The sequence below is a fragment of the Protopterus annectens genome, chromosome 4.part1, assembly GCF_019279795.1.
Source record: "Protopterus annectens isolate FY-2018-M chromosome 4.part1, PAN1.0, whole genome shotgun sequence".
Lineage (NCBI taxonomy): Eukaryota > Metazoa > Chordata > Ceratodontiformes > Protopteridae > Protopterus > Protopterus annectens.
The window spans coordinates 590,744,566-590,766,600 of record NC_056734.1 but is presented as its reverse complement, the minus strand read 5'-3'; positions in this window follow the sequence as shown (position 1 = coordinate 590,766,600).

Genomic DNA, 22,035 nt, shown 5'->3' with positions numbered 1-22,035 from the left:
ATAGACCCGATGCTTCCATGATGCTCTCTTCTGGACATTCCCTGTTTTAACAAAGCTCACATCGACCTTGTAATTGTAAACCCGTATATATATATATATATATATATATATATATATATATATATATATATATATATATATATTTACATATGTATTGGCTTACTTTGTATCATTAAATCTCATTTCACTGCATTTCATTTCACCCAGACCACATCACTGAAAACATAAATTACTGAAAACTCATTTCACTAAATCTCATTTCACTGAACTGAACTTATGTATGGCACTGTGTAGAGTACTGTAAGGCTAGTAAAAGGTATATGCCATTTTCCCCACAATAGTGTGATCCTGGAGTTAGTAAACAGAGTTGGGGTGGGGAGGCACAACCCCCCCCCCCACATTGGGGTGTGGGGAGCATAGCATGACACCTTGTTTGTTTTATATTATATTTTACCAAAATCTTCAAAACAATGCATTTTAAGCAATAGACATGCATAGTTTAACACCAATGACTAACTCTCTCCAGAAGACAATACGTACTCAAGCTAAGTAGGGGGACTATGCCTCCCACACCCCCAATATGGGGGCTGTGCTCCCCACATCCCCCTAACTATTGATACTAACTCCAGGATAGCACTACAATGGGGAAAAGGGCATATACCTTTTACATGCCTTGCAGTACTCTACACAATGCCATATATACTAACTGCAGTTCAGTGAAATGAGATTCAGTGAAATGAGTTTTCATTATTTTGAGTTTTCAGAGAAGTGGTCAGGCTGAAATGAAATATATATATATATATATATATATATATATATATATATATATATGTATGGATCTAGGACGTTTGCTTGAGGGAGCAAACGTCCAAATCCATAATAACCGAAAACACTTTAACGAAAGTGCTTTTATCAAAAAAGCACTTTCGTTAAAGCGTGTTACAAAAAAAAAAAAAAAAAAAACCTCTACATTTACATTATAGCAAGGGGGGCTGCACCCCCCTGCACCCCCCACTTCAATATTCTCTGTCCGAGACCATACTACAGTGGAGAAAAGGGAACTAAACCTTACCCGCACTGTAGTACAGCCTCAGCAACAGGCATACTTACGCAAAAGTGCTTCTTTGGTGAAAAGCACTTTTGCATAAGTATGCCCGGCCATTTGTGTTTCAGTCGTTTGCTCATTTGAGCAAACGTCCTAGATCCATTTGTGTATACATATCTATATATATATATATATATATATATATATATATATATATATATATATACATACATATATATATTACCTTCAGAAGACCGAATAATCAAAATTTACTTCATCGAGATGAAAACTGCAAAACTTTTTTTGCCAACCAGCAAATTTTTCCAAAGGTAAGTAAACACTTGGCAGGCATTACAATGAAAAACACACAACAGTATGTCAAACTTACCCTTGTGGGGGGCTGCTCCACCCACACACACCCTAACTAATTACACCAACTCCGAGATTGCACTACAGTGGAGAAAACGACAAAGTTCACCATGTTGGCCTAGAGTTTACTTACCACTGGAAAAATTTGCCATTTGGCAAAAATAAAGTTTTGCTCTTTTTGTCTCAGTTAAGTAAGGTTGGATTATATGGATGTTCAGTCTTCTGAAGGCAATCAATATATATACATATATATATATATATATATATATATATATATATATATATATATATATACATATATATATATATATATGTGTGTGTGTGTGTGTGTGTGTGTGTGTGTGTGTATGTGTGTGTGTGTGTGTGTGTGTGTGTGTGTGTGTGTGTGTGTGTGTGTGTGTGTGTGTGTGTGTGTATTGACTTGGTTGCCATTCAAGAGAGCATTTTACACCAGCATGTGGGACACTGCTATTATCATCTTTTTCTCACCAGACACTGTGATGTCATCAGCTATAAATTGTTATTAGGCACTATAAAAGCCAGACTCGTGCTGTGGATCTTGCATTAAATGCTGTGTTCTCTAGTCTGTGTAGGTAGTTAGGTAGGGGTTCTGTTCTCACTGTAGTTAACTGAGCTGTGTTTCAGTGGGTTGACATTCAAATTAATGTTTTATACCAGAAAGTGAAACACTGCTATTACCATCCTATTATCATCAAACACTGCTGATGCCATCACTTATAATGTTGTCTTACACTCAAAAAGTTAGACTTGTGCTGTGGTGCTTGAGTTAAGTACTGTGCTTTGTAAATAGGTATGTAGGGTTTCTATTCTCACCGAAGTCAACTTTATGTGCAGCAACAATCACTAGGATGACAGTTTTAGAATGATATAAGAGTCCAAACCTATGTCAAAACCTGCTCTAAACATCTCATTGTAGCATATAATGATGATGTCAACCTGTATAATATGCACTCTGACAGTATTCAAGACAAACCTGTGCTGTGGCAGTATCATTAACTACTGTGTTTGAAAACTATTTCACCTACACATATAGAGGTTCTAATATGACAGTAGGCAACTTGTGTTTCTGTACACACACCTATCACATTGAGACAATTTTACACAGGGATGTGACTCCTCATTCATGTCCTACACTCCTCCTAATAGGTTCTCCTCAGCATACAATGATGCTATCATACTCCGTAAAGAGCAATCTATCAGTGTTACAGTCAAACATATGTGGTGTTGCTACTGTGACATTGCATGATGTTCATATTCTATACCTAGACAGGTTTAATGTTCAAATCAGGCCTAGTCTACTGCTGTATGTGTAATTGGTGGTACTTTATGGCCATTTTATGGCCATTGTATAATCTTAGGAATTGTTCTTCAGTTCACTACCATTTGGAAAAACTTTCAGATAGCCTCATGCATCCACCATCCTCCTTTTCCTCTGGCCATGTGATATCCTTCCTGCAGAGGAGGGAGGATGCCCTCCTGTCAAATATGCCTACACACATCATGAAGCAGAGTCCTTCCATGAGCCTCTGCAAGCCATCTCAAGACCACTGTGTTTCTGAATAATAGTTCTGCCATGATGGGGTGCACATGTCCATAGGTGCACATGTCCATATGGACAGTGGTAGCATGTAATGCAATCCAACAAGTATACACATATACACAATAGACTTACTATCTTCCATAATACAGATATAGGGATTTTTTACATGGTAGGATTATGGCTAGGATTTCATGTAATGTTGCCCATTGGCCTAATAATGTTCCATGACCCCATGAATGGAATGTTGCTGTCATTGACATGTGCTATAGTGAGGTGTGGTTGTACAGTATGGCTACAAAAAGGTCTTACAATCTGTGATGTCAGCTAAATTATTGATAGCTATTGCTGCCATTTTAGTGCATGCTCTTTCGATAATTTGTGCAATAATATGCCTCCTATGAATTGTTGACTTGGTAGGATACACTGTTATGTATACTGGAGTATTAAGACGTGTTTCTGTAGTGGAGTAGATCAACCCTCTACACAGTTCACATTCTGCTATCACAGTGACACTTGAAATATTGCACAGGTGTGCATGTGTCTACATCCCATCTATAAATGTTCTGTGACTGACAATATCAACTCATTGATTACACGGTTACATAAGTCTTATCTCATACACATGGTTGTTATGCTGTGAAATACACAACCACTGTATCACATGTTTTGATGCAATTGCAACCTTCTGGAATTCACTGTATGTGCAGCTGTGTTGCTACACCCAAGGATTATTGAAGTGGTCAGCAGCACAATTGTGTGACTATTAGCATTTGTGTAAGGAAATGTTCTGCATGAGCCACAACCAACTGATGTCTAATATGTCCTGATATGACATCAGGCTACTCAAACACAGCTTGCCTGTGAAACACATATAGGCATATTTTGCACAAGTGATGTAAGTACATGGCACTGCTATAGTTGTACAACTGTGTGCATTGCAACAGTGTATGAAATGTGATGAATGACCAAGGCTGTATGGAGGTCTTGTCACAAATAATTTATTTCAATACTTATGAAATATTAATTGTAATACACAACTAAGCACAGATCTGTATGTGGATGCCCAGTGGGCATAGACAATCTGCTAGCTGATAATTTGTCTCACATGTCAAGACTGTATCACCACTGGCCATGAGCCAAAGTATACATGTAAACATTACTCAGTTTTATTCTCTGGAGGGAGCTTATTTGTTCACTCTCTACCGCTAATAACACAAAAGCAATGGGCCTTGACAATGTTACAGGTTGCTTACAGCATCATTTAAGACCTGACCTACCAGACACAAGTGGATCCATACTTCAACACAGCTTCCAGGCAGCCTATGTTCCCATAGAAGGGTGTACAGCAACATGCATCTTTCTGACTCGGGGGGAGGGGGCATCACCTAATGCATGGGGTTATATATCCATCCTGACTCTCCTCATCTGTGAGATAGGCCAAAGGGTCATCATGGTCCTTCTCTAAAATGACACAGGTAATACCCCAACTGTCTACTAAACCAGTGTTTGATTTGTTCAGGCTACATCATCTCTGTTACATCTGTTCACTGTCTTCAAGAAGGTTACCAAGGTCATGCATGATAACAATAAATACCTACGTCACCAAGTGAGTACACAACTGGAACACATATGTGACAGATAAACATGTTGCAGTGTGTGAAGTCACCTCTATCTAGAGACCAGTGAGAAGTTCCATACCTCCGAGCTCTGTGGTAGACACTTTTCAGTCCATTATTAAAGTATCAGACATCAAATTGACTTGCACATTCTTTCTCCAACCATCTTTGTGGAGGACTGCAGATTGTGGACAATCATTGAATCGAATCCAGTGTGGGCTTGGTATAATGCATACAATATCAACACACACAAAGGATTGATGCCACAGCCATGGGGACATGGTAGATGAAGGAAACTCATAGGATTAGTTCCATTTTATGAATGCAACCACAAAATAATTACAATATGGACAACATACCCCTACTAGTAGACCAAGTGGTATGCACACCTGTCAACTAGCCTGGATTGTCATTATTTCTAATACAGGTGTAACACTGTCCCTACAAACACCTCTGGCAGATGTCACATTTTAAGGGAGATGTGCTTGATTTCCCTCGGAGATTGCTGATGAATCATAATAGTTGTACTAGGGTGTTCTTGAAGAACCATCTATGATCACTCACAGTCACAGATTTTATGTCAAAGACATGGGCTTACTGGTGGTATTATTCTGATATTGTCCACGATTGTGTGTGCTTCTATCTACTGTTGTCCATGGGCGTATTACTAGGTGTTCCAGTTGTTTGAGACCTATACTGACATTACATTGATATTCAGGCCACTTGTTTTGCACAGCTTTACAATATGTCCATAAACCCTATTGTATATACCATCCCTTATATATGTCCTGTACATTGTTCTTGTCAGGTTGCTGATATCACAAAGGATCCACTCCACTGATATATCACCTTGTGTGAGAGTCACATAGTATACAATAACTGTGCAGTCCGTACTGTATCATCTCAGTAGGTGATTAGTGTTCATACTACAACTGTTTTCATTGACATGCTCTCATCTGCTGTACATTATCATGATTCACTTGTCCTCTTTCCCACGTTCATTCCTAAAATTCATCTGTGTGTCCCTTTTCATTACACATACTTTCTCTTACTATTTATTTATATTGCAGTCTATATAGCCCAACAGTTCATTTAAACTACTGATATGCAGTGTGTCTGACAAAGGTTTCCACACTACTCTGCACTGTATGCACTTTCATGTAATGTGTTGGAACTGTATACTTTGCTTTATTAAAAACCGTGGTAGTCATTGTGGCTTTTTGCAGAATTCCACAGACCTGGTTAGCCCATAGTTAAACAGATGTACACGTCTGCAGGTGTTTGTACTGCTTTACATGGTTTGCTGGCCATGAAACCATTCTTGTTTATGTTTAGGCACGATGCGTGGCATGCATATGCAATTACCATTACTGCTGATCACAGAAACATGTAAAATCTGTGTAGGCTTTGCGCTAAACCTACACAGAGTTTATTGAATCCTCAGGCTTCTCTTAGTTGCTTTATAGTTTTGTCTTTTTGATGCTTCCGGGTCTATATTATATAGTCGAAATTTCAAAACTTCGAACCTTACATGAGGGAACTCATATGAGCGAATTTCGGAACATCAACTATATAATAAAAAAAAAAAAAAAACTTACCTTACCGCTCTGAGCAGGGGGCAAGCCCCCCCTGCACCCCCCCACAGCCACCTAGTTAAATATACCAACTCCAAGAACGCACTTCAGTGCAGAAAGTCAAAATTTTCCATTCTGCGTGTGAAAAGGCCATTGACTTTCACCTTTCACCTTTCTGACATTCGATCATATGATGTCGACCATCTATGATTCAATCATCAGAACGGTCGCTCATGTAATATAGACCCGATGCTTCCATGGTGCTCTCTTCTGGACATTCCCTATTTTAACAAAGCTCACATCGATCTTCTAATTGTAAACCCGTATATATATCTATATATATATATATATGTATATATATATATATATATATATATATATATATATATATATATATATAGATAGATATATATATATATATATATATATATATATATATATATATATATATATATATATATCTTGGCCTACTTTGTTTCATTAAATCTCATTTCACTGCATTTCATTTCACCAAGACCACATCACTGAAAACACAAATTACTGAAAACTCATTTCACCGAATCTCATTTCACTAAACTGAACTTATGTATGGCACTGTGTAGAGTACTGTAAGGAAAGTAAAAGGTATATGCCATTTCCCCCACAATAGTGTGATCCTGGAATTAGTAAATAGAGTTGGGGTGGGGAGGCACAGCCCCCCCACATTGGGGTGCGGGGAGCATAGCACGACACCTTGTTTCTTTTATATTGTATTTTACCAAAAACTTCAAAACAATGCATTTTAAGCAATAGCCATGCATAGCTGTAACACCATTGACTAACTCTCTCCAGAAGACAATACGTACTCAAGCTAAGTAGGGGGGGCTATGCCTCCCACACCCCCAATATGGGGGCTGTGCTCCTTACACCCCCCTAACTATATATACTAACTCCAGGATAGCACTACAATGGGGAAAAGGGCATATACCTTTTACATGCCTTGCAGTACTCTACACAGTGCCATATATACTAACTGCAGTTCAGTGAAATGAGATTCAGTGAAATGAGTTTTCAATATTTTGAGTGTTCAGAGAAGTGGTCAGGCTGAAATGAAATTCAGTTAAATGAGATTCAATGAAACAAAGTAGACACACATATATATATATATATATATATATATATATATATATATATATATATATATATATATATATATATATATATATATATATATATATATATATATATATATGGATCTAGGACGTTTGCTCGAGTGAGCAAATGTCCAAATCCATAATAACCGAACACACTTTAACGAAAGCGCTTTTACCAAAAAAGCACTTTCGTCAAAGCATGTTACAAAAAGAAAAAAAAAAACACTACATTTACATTTTAGCAAGGGGGGCTTCACCCCCTGCACCCCCCCCACTTTAATATTCTCTGTCTGAGATCATACAACAGTGGGGAAAAGGTACTATCCCTTACCCGGACCATAGTATAGCCTCAGCAACAGGCATACTTACGCAAAAGTGCTTCTTTGGTGAAAAGCACTTTTGCATAAGTATGCCCGGCCATTTGGGTTTCAGTCGTTTGCTCACTTGAGCAAACGTCCTAGATCCATATGTGTATACATATATATATATAAATATATATTACCTTCAGAAGACCGAATAATCAAAACTTACTTCGTCGAGATGAAAACTGCAAAACTTTTTTTGCCAACCGGCAAATTTTTCCAAAGGTAAGTAAACACTTGGCAGGCATTACAATGAAAAACACACAACAGTATGTCAAACCCACCCTTGTGGGGGGCTGCTCCACCCAAACACCCCCTAACTAATTATACCAACTCCGAGATCGCACTACAGTGGAGAAAATGACAAAGTTCACCATGTTGGCCTAGAGTTTACTTACCATTGGAAAAATTTGCCATTTGGCAAAAATAAAGTTTCACTGTTTTTGTCTCATTGAAGTAAGGTTGGATTATATGGATGTTCAGTCTTCTGAAGGGAATCCATATATAAATATATATATATATATATATATATATATATATATATATATATATATATATATTGTGTGTGTGTATAGATAGATATCAACATATACATAGATATAGATAGATATAGATATATAAGCATATATATATTTATATATAATACATTTACTGCGTGCTGAGATTTTGATAAATTTCATCAGTGGTTACAGTGGTCGAATTATATTACAGTTGAACTGCAGCAGTTCGACTGTGATATAATTTTAGGACCTATCCTCTTTCTCCATGGTTGTGCAACCATCGAGTTAGTATATTTAATATCTGGAGGTACATAAAAACAATGTTTTTTTTCTTAATGATCACAAATGTAAGCCACTCATTTACATTTGCAAACACTTTCGTGTTTTTCTTGTTAGATGTTTGTGATTCCTGATTAACTTTTTAGATGTATTTTCTGTTGAAAGCTAAGTGGATATATATATATATATATATATATATATATATATATATATATATATATATCTATATCTATACTGATATACTATATATATATATATATATATATATATATATATATATATATATATATGTATGTGTGTGTGTGTGTATATATATATATATATATATATATATATATATATATATATATATTTACTGATATACTATAAATATATATATGTATATATATATATATATATATATATATATATATATATATAAGGGTACAGATCTGTACCACAATGTTGAACCTTACAACAGCGAATGCTCGCTATTGTAAGGTTCGACATTATGGCAATTGTGTTTACGGTTCTGCTAAATATGTTTCACACATATGTCGATTACACAAAGTAAAAAGTAGAGAGAGAGCAGAAATCACTTCTATGTTTCTTTGAAAATCGCATCATTGAAGCTATTTTAACATAAAACATACATTTGACTTTTATTACCTACTTTGTTTCCTTTCCATTTTTTATTGTGTTATATATGTATATGTGTATGCATTTCATTTGTTAACATCTAAGCATAACTAAGCTAAAGGATAGGAAAGAACTGTACTGAAAACTACTTTTTATTCATTATGTCAGCAAAATATATCATAGAAAACACAATACAAAATTGATCTTAAAATACAGAAGTTTAACTTAGATGTTGAAACAGTGAATGGGAGAGTAAACTGTAACAATATGTGATTGAACCACATGTTAAGAGCCGTGGGCTGAAATTCATGATATCAAAGAGAAAAAGATGATTTGGAGAGATAGGAAGAAATATTCAAAAAAAAAAAAGTAAACAGAAGTCAGGAAGGAGGTATGCAAGAATACATGATAGTGCGTTCTTTTAAAATCAGTTGCATGAAAATAAGAACTGCAGAGAATTTTTTAAATGTTTCTGATTTTATCTGTTTATTAACCAGTTAAGGGATTCTCATCTAGATCAAGGGAGGTCATAGTCTCCCTTTACTCATCACTCATCAGACCAATGATTGAGTACAATGCCCCATTCGGAATGTATCTGACCCGACACTTGCAGCAGCTGGAGAGGCCACAAAAGTTCCTCACCAAAAGGATAAAGGGTCTCAAAAATCTGTCCTATGCTGCCCGACTGAAAGAACTCCAGCTCTATTCAGTCGCTTACCGCTTGCTCAGAGGTGACCTTTGCCTAACATACAAGGCCATGTCAAACCCAGATTTGATGAATATGCTTCACCTCAAAAATCTAGATCCATCAGAGCCACAAGGGCTGGAGACTTAAACCTCGACACGGCTATTAATAGGACGTGCTGGAGGGATAGATTCATCACCCTAAGACTCCCTATGCTGTGGAACAAAATCCCGGTACATGTGAGGCAGAGCACCTCGCTGGCCTTGTTCAAGAGAAATCTTGACCAATGGATGGGAGATCGCAGATATACCCCAGGGATTACCTCAGTGTCACTGCTCGACAGAGGCACAGCAAAATAATGGGTATAGTTCCCCATACTAAAGGGGTGGCGTAAGCCACAAAACGATGGGCTAGGCTTGTAAATGCCCTCGGGCAGATAGCCTAGTATGAACCTATGAACCTATGAACCTAAGTTAAGGCTACTGGACAAAGGGCCCCTTTTCAGAGGCAAACCAGGAGTACTGTCTCTTAAAGTGGCTTGCTCTTAGTCACACATTAAGGAAGTAGAAGACGAGGAAGGAATCAAATCCCTGCAGCCTGTTAAGTGTAGGAAGCATCTTGGGGTCTAAATTCTCAGCAGTAGGACAGAAGGTTATTGGGGGTAAAATATGTTAAGGCATAGTGGAAAATGTGGAAATAAATAACAAACGCAGATTGAGATAAGTGAACCGAAGAGATATACCTAAAATTACACAAAATATAGGAGTACAAAAAATGGGGAGATGATAGAGAAAAGAGGCAGTCTGGGACAAAATTAGATTATGAAGAAGAAGAAGAAGGGAAGGGAAGAACAGAGAGATGTCATGATGCTACGTAGCATAAGCAGTGACTGAGTTAACAGGAAGAGGAAGACAAGGAATAGTGGATGTTCTTATAGCAACATTGACTGCTGAAAAATTGAAAATGTCATCCAGTTTTTGCAAAGAGTAAGATGAGTATTTTTTAAAGATGTGAATTGAAACCATTCTGCTGTCCAGGTGCTGCCTCACTAAAGATAAGTTACCGTTACCATACTAGAGACATTTCCAGTGTTTATGTAGGGCTTGCCAATATTGCCAGGATGATTAAAATCATCAGCTCACATTCAGAATGGGCCCAAGGTAATCTGAACATGAAAACTTCTCAGACAGCTGATCTTAACTGTAACAATTCAATGTCCAGAGCTACAACCCACTTTATCAAAGCAGAATGCAACATGCTGAAATATTTCATCAGTGTCACTGTGGATGGTAACGTTTCCATGACTCAAAACAACTACATCATTTTAAATGAAATATCAAAAACCTGTTAATAAGATTAGATGGAATAAAAGAAAACTGCAACCTCTCATGCATATGTTAAAGATATATATTACTCAATGATTGCACTAGCTCAGATCAAGAGAAAAATGCACTTTAAGTGCATAGTTATGTCCTGCACTTTCTCTAAGATTCATTACTCCTGGGCAATAGAAGATTAACAGTAGTAACAATTTTCTTAGTCAGTCAATTTAGAATAAATTTAATTTCTGAGAAAAAGATGTCAAGCTAAAACATATGACTGAATGCTTTTTGCTCTAAGAAGATGTATGAGGGAAGTATCAAAGCTAGTTTCACAATGTTCACGTTTTATTGCTCAGTAACATTGGGATTTGCCCGTTATTTTTTACAAAATGGCAGCTCAGTCAGAATGAAGTTAGTTGAGGCATAATGAGCAGACTGAAACTAAGAACAAAATACAATGCATTGCAGGATAAATTTAATCTTTAAACAGCTATGCTATACAGTAGACAAAGTGGCAATAAATGTAATATGTATAATATATGCAAGACTTAACTAGCTCTGCCTTATTTACCAGTACAGCTTCTTTTGCAAAGCAATCATGTCTGATGCCTTAGGAGTAAATGATGAATACTGCTAATAAACGAATTTCACAAAGATTCATCAGCTTTAGTGACTCCTACCTTTATTGGTGGTCTGGTTTCCTGTAGTTACTGTTCCAGTACTAACTAATATGTGCACTAATTAAGGAATAGACAATAACCCTAAGCCATATTCTTGCACTGTAATAATATCAGAAATTCAAACACTAAATAAAATCCACACATAAAATACCTTGTACTGCCTTCTTTTCTACTTTCTTATTAAGAATGATTAGGGCAGCACCATAATCACATGGCAGACTGCTGTTAAAATTCAACATTTAAAGGAGGGATGTAGCTGCTGTGGCCAGTGATGCATATTTGTAATTTGCTAGGGCCATACAAAAGTAAATTGCCTGGCATGCAGAAAAGTATATGTGATGCTGCCAGCTGCAATGTTCAGAACACTTCCCCTTCTCTGCCCACTAACGGAACAGTCCCATCCACAGGAAGTAGTACCAGGGATACAAAGGAAAAAATGGAACATTGGAAACTGAATTAGAATAGCTGATAGTCAGTTAAAGGGCATGCAAAAGTGCCCAAAAAGTTTTTAAAAAAAGAACTTTCATTAAAACATATTCTCAGCATGATAACTATTGTCACTGCTCATTCGGAAATTGTTGGCAAAGGGTAATCTCACTACTTACTACTTGGTTACTACAGTAGCTAAATAGAAACATATTTACAAATCTTTGATACGGCCTAACAAACTATAAGTGTTGTTAGAGAGAATATACTTTTGCCTTTAGTATATATTGCGTACAGTCTTGCATTTTGAGCCACCATTTAGCTATACAAGGATATGGCAAAGGCAATGCCTTTATGAACCTATTTCTGTGCAGACATAACACAAACACTTCTAGTAATAAGGATGATTTCTGTTGAGAGCAGCTGACTTTTAATATACCTTACAAATACAACTCAGCTCAGCTGCTTAGCTGCAAGCAAACAATGTAAGGTTTGACTCTCCAAACTGTATTTTATTTGTGAACATGCAGAGAAAATGTGACTTTCTCTTACCACATATAACATGTTAGTTTAATTGTTAACAATAACAAATGCACCTTACCTTTAAAATTTACTCAGCAAACATTAGGTGAATTTAATGGAGAATTACATTTGCATATTTGAGCTAGATGATTCACATGACTGCTTTCATGTTTTTAATGAACTTGTAAATTGTTTGGACCTCTTACGTTTTTATAATTGTTTGCCTTTCATTAAAACTCAAATGGCAGGCTTAAGTGCTAAGCAAAGGGTGTTTTATTAAAATCCTGGTCATTTTTGATTGCAACACTTTCTGGAATAACCTTGATTAAGAAGTTAGTTGAAGAGACTTTAGAAAAAAATCAATGATGTTTTAAATATCCGTAAATCAGACTGTGTGGTTTAAAAGAATAACGACACACTGTAATCATTAACACTGTATTACTGGAAAGGTGTAAACCACTATATGATTTTAGTCCTGTTTCTTGCTAAAGTAAAAGAACAGAGATCTATTGAGCATAGTAAAATGCATCAAGTTAATTAATTCTTACATGCCTAATGTTCTTCACAGGTCCTGTAAACAGATACTAAAATCTTCCTGATTCATTAACCTGTTAAACCATGAATTAGAATGAGACAGAACAGTTGTGAGAAGACTCACCCCATGATCATAGTTGTTCATATCAAAGGATTACTGCTGCAATAGTGGCTCAAGTGCATGAGGTAAGTGCAGGTGGACATTAATTCTTCTGGGGTGGTTTATATGGGCTTCTGTATGTCTCCTCCATATATGATACCTCATGAATCACCTGCTTAAGCATGTTATATTGAAATAGACGATTACCCAAGACCAGTATGCAATGTTTTCTCTTTAACAGTGTTTTGTGACTATGTATAAGTTCAGTAGGTGTGGGTACTTGTACACCATATGGGGGGATATGGGGGGACTTACACCTTCAGACACACTAATTTCCTAGGTTTAGGGATTCTTATTAAGCTTAAGACAATGGAAGCCATCTAGAAGCTGAACCAGTACTGATGGAAGATGAGCAATATACCCCATTTATTACACTTTAGTAGACCTTCTCCACATATCCCTGATGAAAATTTGTGATCACCTATCCATTCATATAAACTTGCTTTAAAGGCTGCTAGGGATGCACTCTTGTTGATAGGTAATGGCAGCCTATTTTGGAAATGGGAAATAAGTTGGGTTAGGCATCTGTCACACCATCTGGTGTTGTTGATATGGTACTACAGGTTTAGGTCTCCAGAGTGGATGCTTTATTTGCCAACTAATTCTATTTGGGTGGAGTTTAATTAACTCTGGGTACTTCATAGGATAAAAGGCTTATGGCATTAACCAGAGGGGCATAGCTTTTATTCTAATAGCATAGCTAAGGTTACTGAGACCTGAAATCTTTTCGGTGATGAAATGTTCAGGTCTGTCAAGCTAATTTATGAGCCTAATGAGGTACATGCTAAAAGATATATTATATTCAGTGATGGGCATATTAATCAACAAATTAAGTGGGAATATAACTTCTTTGCATCTTGAGGAGATACCATGAAGGATATGTCATGCAAGGTAGAATGATTTTCTTATCACCACAGGTGGACAATGGAGAGTCTGCTATAAACATATTCATCTGAATGTTTGATTACCAAGTTGAGTTTATTAGAATATCATCTATATGGTAAACAATACTGATGCTAGATTTGACAAAGGTGCTGCGGGTAATACCATGATTAATGCACAAAGCATTTGTCTTGTCCAGCCCTTGCTTCAAAGTTTGTGTATCAAAATGGGATATTGTGACTTAACCACCCTCCATTAGTTTGTAATCATCATCAAACATGGTTATCAATGATCCGTTGATATTCACTTTTATATCATTGAAATATATACCAAAGACGATGAGCCCAGGACATAGTCTTGGAGGACACTTAGCCCCCCTCCATTAGTTTGTAATCATCATCAAACTTGGTTATCAATGATCCGTTGATATTCACTTTTATATTCTTGAAATATATACCAAAGACGATGAACCCAGGACATAGTCTTGCTGGACACATAGCTCCCCCTCCATTAGTTTGTAATCATCATCAAACTTGGTTATTAATGATCCGTTGATATTCACTTTTATATCATTGAAATATATACCAAAGACGATGAGCCCAGGACATAGTCTTGCAGGACACTTAGCCCCCCTCCATTAGTTTGTAATCATCATCAAACTTGGTTATCAATGATCCATTGATATTCACTTTTATATCATTGAAATATATGCTAAAGATGATGAGCCCAGGACATAGTCTTGCAGGACACTTAGCCCCCCTCCATTAGTTTGTAATCATCATCAAACTTGGTTATCAATGATCCACTGATATTCACTTTTATATCATTGAAATATATACCAAAGACGATGAGCCCAGGACATAGTCATGCAGGACACTTAGCCCCCCTCCATTAGTTTGTAATCATCATCAAACTTGGCTATCAATGATCTGTTGATATTCACTTTTATATCATTGAAATATATACCAAAGACGATGAGCCCAGGACATAGTCTTGCAGGACACTTAGCCCCCCTCCATTAGTTTGTAATCATCATCAAACTTGGTTATTAATGATCCGTTGATATTCACTTTTATATCATTGAAATATATACCAAAGATGATGAGCCCAGGACATAGTCTTGAAGGACACTTAGCCCCCCTCCATTAGTTTGTAATCATCATCAAACTTGGTTATCAATGATCCGTTGATATTCACTTTTATATCATTGAAATATATACCAAAGACGATGAGCCCAGGACATAGTCTTGAAGGACACTTAGCCCCCCTCCATTAGTTTGTAATCATCATCAAACTTGGTTATCAATGATCCGTTGATATTCACTTTTATATCATTGAAATATATACCAAAGACGATGAGCCCAGGACATAGTCTTGAAGGACACTTAGCCCCCCTCCATTAGTTTGTAATCATCATCAAACTTGGTTATCAATGATCCGTTGATATTCACTTTTATATCATTGAAATATATACCAAAGATGATGAGCCCAGGACATAGTCTCGCAGGATACCATTGGTGACATTTTCTTCTGTACAGAGCAAATAACCTGTAGCCTATCCAGTCAACTATGTATGGACTAATATTGTATTGGGAGAATTAGCCATTAATTGCAACATGGGGGGAATAGTGTCAAAGGCCATGGGAAGGTCCAGATAAGCTATTCGGACTATATGTCCCTTATCTATGGCCTCAGTAACCCTTTCAAAGAATGTAACTAGGTTGAGCAGACATGATCTGCCTTTTACAAAGCAGAATTGGTGCATATGCAGGGATACAAGGTGAACTATAATAATTGTTTATTAGCTCAGATATAATACATGCTGTAATGTAAAATTAATATTAAATGGAATAATAGGTCTGTAATTTCTGGGGTTAAGATGGGGACCACAGTTATGCAACAACATGGCAATGTCCATTCTCCACATCTTGGGGACATAACCAGTAGAGAGACTCCAGTCAAAAAGTGGATGGAAGTGTTTTGCTAGGTGTGACTTTACATTTCTCAACAGACCACACCTCTCAGCCTCTTAGCACAAGATATCTGGATAAAGCTGATATAATGGGGGAGGGGTGACAAAGGCTCCAAATTAGTGACAGAATCTAAATATTTTTTCTTATAAACTTAGAAAGTTGCTACAATAAAAGGATTTCTCTTAGAGTGCATTTTTTTCTGAAGAATATGAAGTCTGAAACTCAAATGTATGTCATTATTTAGTAACGTTACTCCTCAGATCATCCCAGTGATTTGCCAGAAAACCACATATTTTATGAGGAAAATAATGAAAATATGAGGCAAAAATCTGACATTCTGCAAAAATCTGGAATGCTGACAGTTATGCATCAGATATCCAGGAATTTTGCCTGGATGCATGGAGATAGTATTTCTAATTTTGGAAAAATGCCAAAAGACCTTGGCCTAAATACATCTCAGAAGACTGGTTGTAAAGGGATTAGAGGGGAGAGTAGATGCCATGAAGTTGGAAGAAAATTTGTCCACAAATATATTTGTAATATTCTTGAGCTCAGAAAATGAGAAATCATTGGAGATACATTCAGTATCAAATTCCTGGTCACTTTTAAGCTTCTTAATACAGCCAAAGAAGACATTATGGTTATCCTTTGAATTAGTTGCAAACCTAAGTTCATCGGCTTGTACTTTCTGATGCAAATTTGAGAGCCTTAGTTATCAGTTTTGAACACCTCTTATAATAATAAAACTTGCCAGTTTTCAATCCTATTTATAATGGAGAAGTGGATGTATTTTACTGATAGAAAGGAGATGTTTTTTTTATTAAATACTTTGTTAATGTTGTAGCTCCAACATATGTGTTAAGCTTTAACATTGTCAATATACTTACACTGGATTAGTACAGATACCACAATGTATCTATCCATGACAAGGTAAAATTCAAAAGAATATGCAGTGGTCTCAGTTACAAGATTTGCTGGGGGGCAATACCATTTGCGATTATCAATTAGCTCAGTGAATACAAAATAAGTGGCTTGGAATAATCCCTGAATGTAAAGGAGTTACAAGAGCCTACAAAATTGTTTTTTCATAGAGAAAATCACAGAGTACATTAAGCTGGTAGCTTAATAGGTATTGTGATCATGAACTTTGTTACAAATGATAGAGTTACCATTGCTCTTAAAGCTTAATAAGTCGTGTGATCATGAACTGTTATTAGAAATGCTTGAGTTGCAATTGCTCTTAACAGAATAGACTTCGAGAGCAGCCAGGTGTCCCCAGAGCAGAGCAACTTTCCTTCCCATATCAGACATACCGACAGGAAACCTAGCAATAAACAGGAGAAAAAACACTGCAATCTTTTTTTCTGCATGCTGCAATATGTCAACAACAAGCATACCTGGATCCCCTTGGATATTACATCCATGAAGAACTAAAAATTATGCTGTGCATCTCCCTAACTTGTAACAGTACCGACATTTAGTGTTACTATAACATTACCCTGTAAAGGTGATAAAACAAAAATATGTCCTCCCAAAAGCAGATCCAAAAATATCCAAAGCTACACAATAAGAAGCCACTACATCACTGGCATGCCTTAGGCAGTAGGGAAAAGCTAGAAGATGGGGGATAATGTAAGTGGTTCCACTTAATGCATCACTCTCATTTAAACATCTACAATTATTGTGAGTGCTTGCCTACTGATACGAAGGAAGAGTTTGCAGGGCTCATAGTTTTGAAAAAAACAAAAGCAATTAGCATTATGTTAAAACCTTTTACTTTGCAAAATTAATGTTGCAATGTCAAAAAGTGAGACAGAAAATATCTAGAAACAGAGAGCAAAGTATATCAACTGTAGTGGACACTGGCCAGAAAAATAACTGGTGCGATCATGTAAATAAAAGGGGTGTGATAGTGTTAAAAGGGGCATAACCATGCCAATCCTAACATATTGAGCAGAGTGAGAGCAGACAGGGAGGAGACAAGGAAGCAAGCAGTGAATTCAAAATTAGACCAGGACTGTCTGTAAAATAGTTGGAATAAGGTTTATCCATGCCTATTTCAAGAGATAGATCAAAAGAAAGAAATGTGATGGTCTGCAGTGGGCACATAGTACGTCTTTGATCTGCATGGCAATGGGAATACGTTTAATAACATATTCAGCTGGCTTGAAAGTGTACTTAGATGTGTGATGCACTTTGTGTTACAGCCTAATAAGCTGACAACTCCTGGGATATTAGAATGGCTCTTAATAATGTATACTACAAATAATGATGGCCATATATGTAATGTTCTCCTAGCAGTCAGGTGTATGGTGAATAATATGGAGTATAATCCATCTGCCTACATTTTAATGAATGGACAAAAAGTAGAATGAGTTATACAAAACACATTGCATCACTAGTTAATTATTAGGCTATTGATCTGTAAAAATATTTAGAAGCCTAGCCCTGCATTCTCATAAGGTTTTTAATCATTGTAAATTAAGTACAAATAACACAGGGCCAGGCCAAGCATTTACACATTACCCCAATCTATAATGGGTAAGGATACTAAACCAGGGGTGAATTTGTGGTTTCTCATCCCACTGCAGTATCTATAACTCAGTTTGATAAGCAACTGTCCACTGGAAGTTTTGGAATAGCAGATGGTGTTCTACAGGGCTTCCTGTAGCACTTTTCATGCAGGACCATCTCCTTCTTGATATATTTACTGGACTTTGATGATATCATTTCCCTTTGCCTGAATGTCTGTCTAAGGCAATCGACACTATTCCTCTCATCTTGCAAGGCATTTGGTTGGAAGAAGATGAATCTTTGTTTCTATATCAGCATGCATCAAAGGCCATTGTTACAAAATGTTATAATGTTTTGGGACCTTGACAGGTCAGCACCTTCTTGGAGTTCTAAGACTCCAGTGGTAAAGTATATGGAGCTTGCATCTGTTGTTATCCCTCATGCTGTGGCCATCCATATGCACAGTTCTCCTCAAAGAAGAATAGTAGCTCTGACATCCTCAGGTAGAAAGCAGTCTCTGAAGGCACTGAAGGCTTCAAGTGTACTATTAGCTGTCAGGAAGCTCAATAACACTAGCTTTCTTTCTCTGAAGTTTAGGGCAAATCTATAGCCTGAGCCAAACACTTCTTTTTTACCTGCTGACATATGTGCTGTGTGTTCTGTGCCAGATGAAAGTTATTTCCATGATGGTTTGCTGTGTGGAAGTTCTTCTATACACTGCTCAAAATCAGGGATGATACATATGAATCTAGGTTCATATTCATGGACTTTCCCAACTCAGGCAACATCATCATGTTGGCTAGTCTTTTGAACCTGACTTCACACTTGAAAGGCATGAGGGCAAGGCAAGGGACAGTGATTAACACTTCCAATGCCCCCGTATCTCACTAGTGGTCCTACAGTGTTAGACACAGCATTGTACATCCTCCTGTAAAAGTGTTGTTGGAGAACATGTGCAGGAAATGGCTCTCACATAAAGAAAACTTGACAGCATGTAAGTATCCCATAATCTCCATTGTGCCTTTTGTATAAATTAGCAGGCACGCCATCAAAGTCTCCATGAAATATTGTGGGGTTGCATGGAACTATAGGCATGGCACATTAATTGTGGTTGCAACCCTTTACCAAAATATGTCTTTGATCTTGACTACTGCTGTTTCCTCTATCTCTGGGACAGGGTAATGACTGATTGTTCTCATAATCTCTTCTCCATCATCAACCTGCACAGTTATTTGTCAACCATGACACTGCATATTAGTGTTGTGTATTCATCGCCATTAACTAATTGCTTTAACTTTTACTACAGTTACCCATCTATCTGGAGACTTTTCTGGTATCTTTGTGAAAGGCCATATGTATATACATTCGTTCCATCTCTGATTACAACTGTACACGTGTATTGGTCCTACCCCTTAAAGTCTGAAAAACAACAACCTGATTGGTACATGCCATTCACACATTTGGCTGATATTCTGGCTAGCCATTCCTTAGGAAAAGTCCCAGGGAGCTACCACTGATAGCTACACAATGTTAGGTGCTCAATGTGCACGATCCACTCTTTCTACACTTGTGTTCCTTTCCACCAACATAAATGCCTATGTCCCGTCAGGTCCTGGTTTCACTGCTTTGTGTGTTGTGTTATATGGGGCAGCCTTACAGCCAGCTTGTGGTTCTCCTTTGTCTGCACCCATTATGGCCCCCTTGTGTTTTGTGTGTGTGTGTGTGTGCTCCCACATGTGTGTATGTATACGAGTGCATGCTCGTGTATGTGTTTTTATGCATATGTCTGTGTTTACTGCTGTTTTTGTTAGGGATATCTGCTACTTATGTCACCATTATTATGCTGTACAGCATTTGTGGATACTGCTCTTTGTTGTTTTGCTAGGCTGTATATGTGTGACTGTGTTTGATGGGAAGCAGTTTCCTGCTGCTTACATTTCATTTCTTTGCTACTACCTTTCCACACTCTCCACACAAGGTCTTTTGATGCTAGGCAGAGGACTAACACACTGTTGCGTTTATTTTTGTGCTGATCATTAGACTGTGGCTGCTTGCAAATAGGTATCTGTTGCCTGGTCGTCAGTTCTTTACTGCCATCTGTTAGTGCTCTCCTCACACAGTCTATTGTTACTAGGCCAAGGCTGCCATGTCACATTGTTATCTGCAGTGTTTTCCTTACCTTGGTTACTGGGAAACAGATGGTTGCTGCTTAATTATCAGTTTTTTGCTGCTGCAGGTTGCTACTCTGCACACATAGTCTTTTGCTTGCTATCGTGTCACTTTATGTATTTTCTATCATATGGCTTGGTTACTAAAAACAAATTTTCCCCTCTGTGGCATTACTATACTATGCCCTCTACTGGTTCCATATTTTTGTTCTCCACAGTTCTAGATCATACCCCAATTAGATATTTTATAGCATGGTCTCAGCAGGCTGAGTGTTGATAATTGCTGTACCTCAGGTTTGAAAGGCATACACGAGTGCACTTATTGCACTGTACTAAGATCATCACAAGGATTGCTGCTGCATTTACATGCCTAGAATGTGAGGTAGAGTGCAAAAGCAGTTGAAACGGAAGCATGATGCTGGACACTGTAGGATGAAAATACCATTCTTTGAAATACAGCAGAGGCAAAATCAGCCCTGCTCCTGAGCTTTATATCCAACTTACACTGGCCAGAAAAGATGGGAACTGAGGTCCACATAGCTGTCTCACAACTGTTCTGCATGGGTACATTCTTAAGAAGGATGCAGTAATAGCAGTTGTCATGGTGTCCTTTTAACCATGTCCTCCAGTACTTTCCATAATAATCATAGCAGATTGTGATGCATTAACTAGCCATTTAGACATTTTTGCTTGGAAACAGTGGTCTGCCCCATTACCTTGACATGAATGTGACAGTCTACCTGTAGAGCTTCACAGGTGCTTATTAAGTTATTGATCTGAGTAGATTTTTAAAAGCTTAGCCCTGCATTCCCATGAAGGTTTTAGACCTTGAAATGTGAATATAAATAACTCAGTGCTAAGTAGAGCATTTACATGTTATCCCTATCAATAAGGGATGGGGGTACTAAATGTGGGGTGAATTTGTAGTTTCCCATCCATTCATCCAGATAAAATATGAATAGTGTAAAATAAGTATTTTGTTTTATTGGAGAGGAAGTGATTTTAAAGAAGTGATGTTTTCTGTCATAATTTTTTATCCTTCTTGTGTTAACTCTGCCATTGGAATTGCAGATGTGAAGTAAATCAGAGATGACAGGGACTGATGAGGCTCC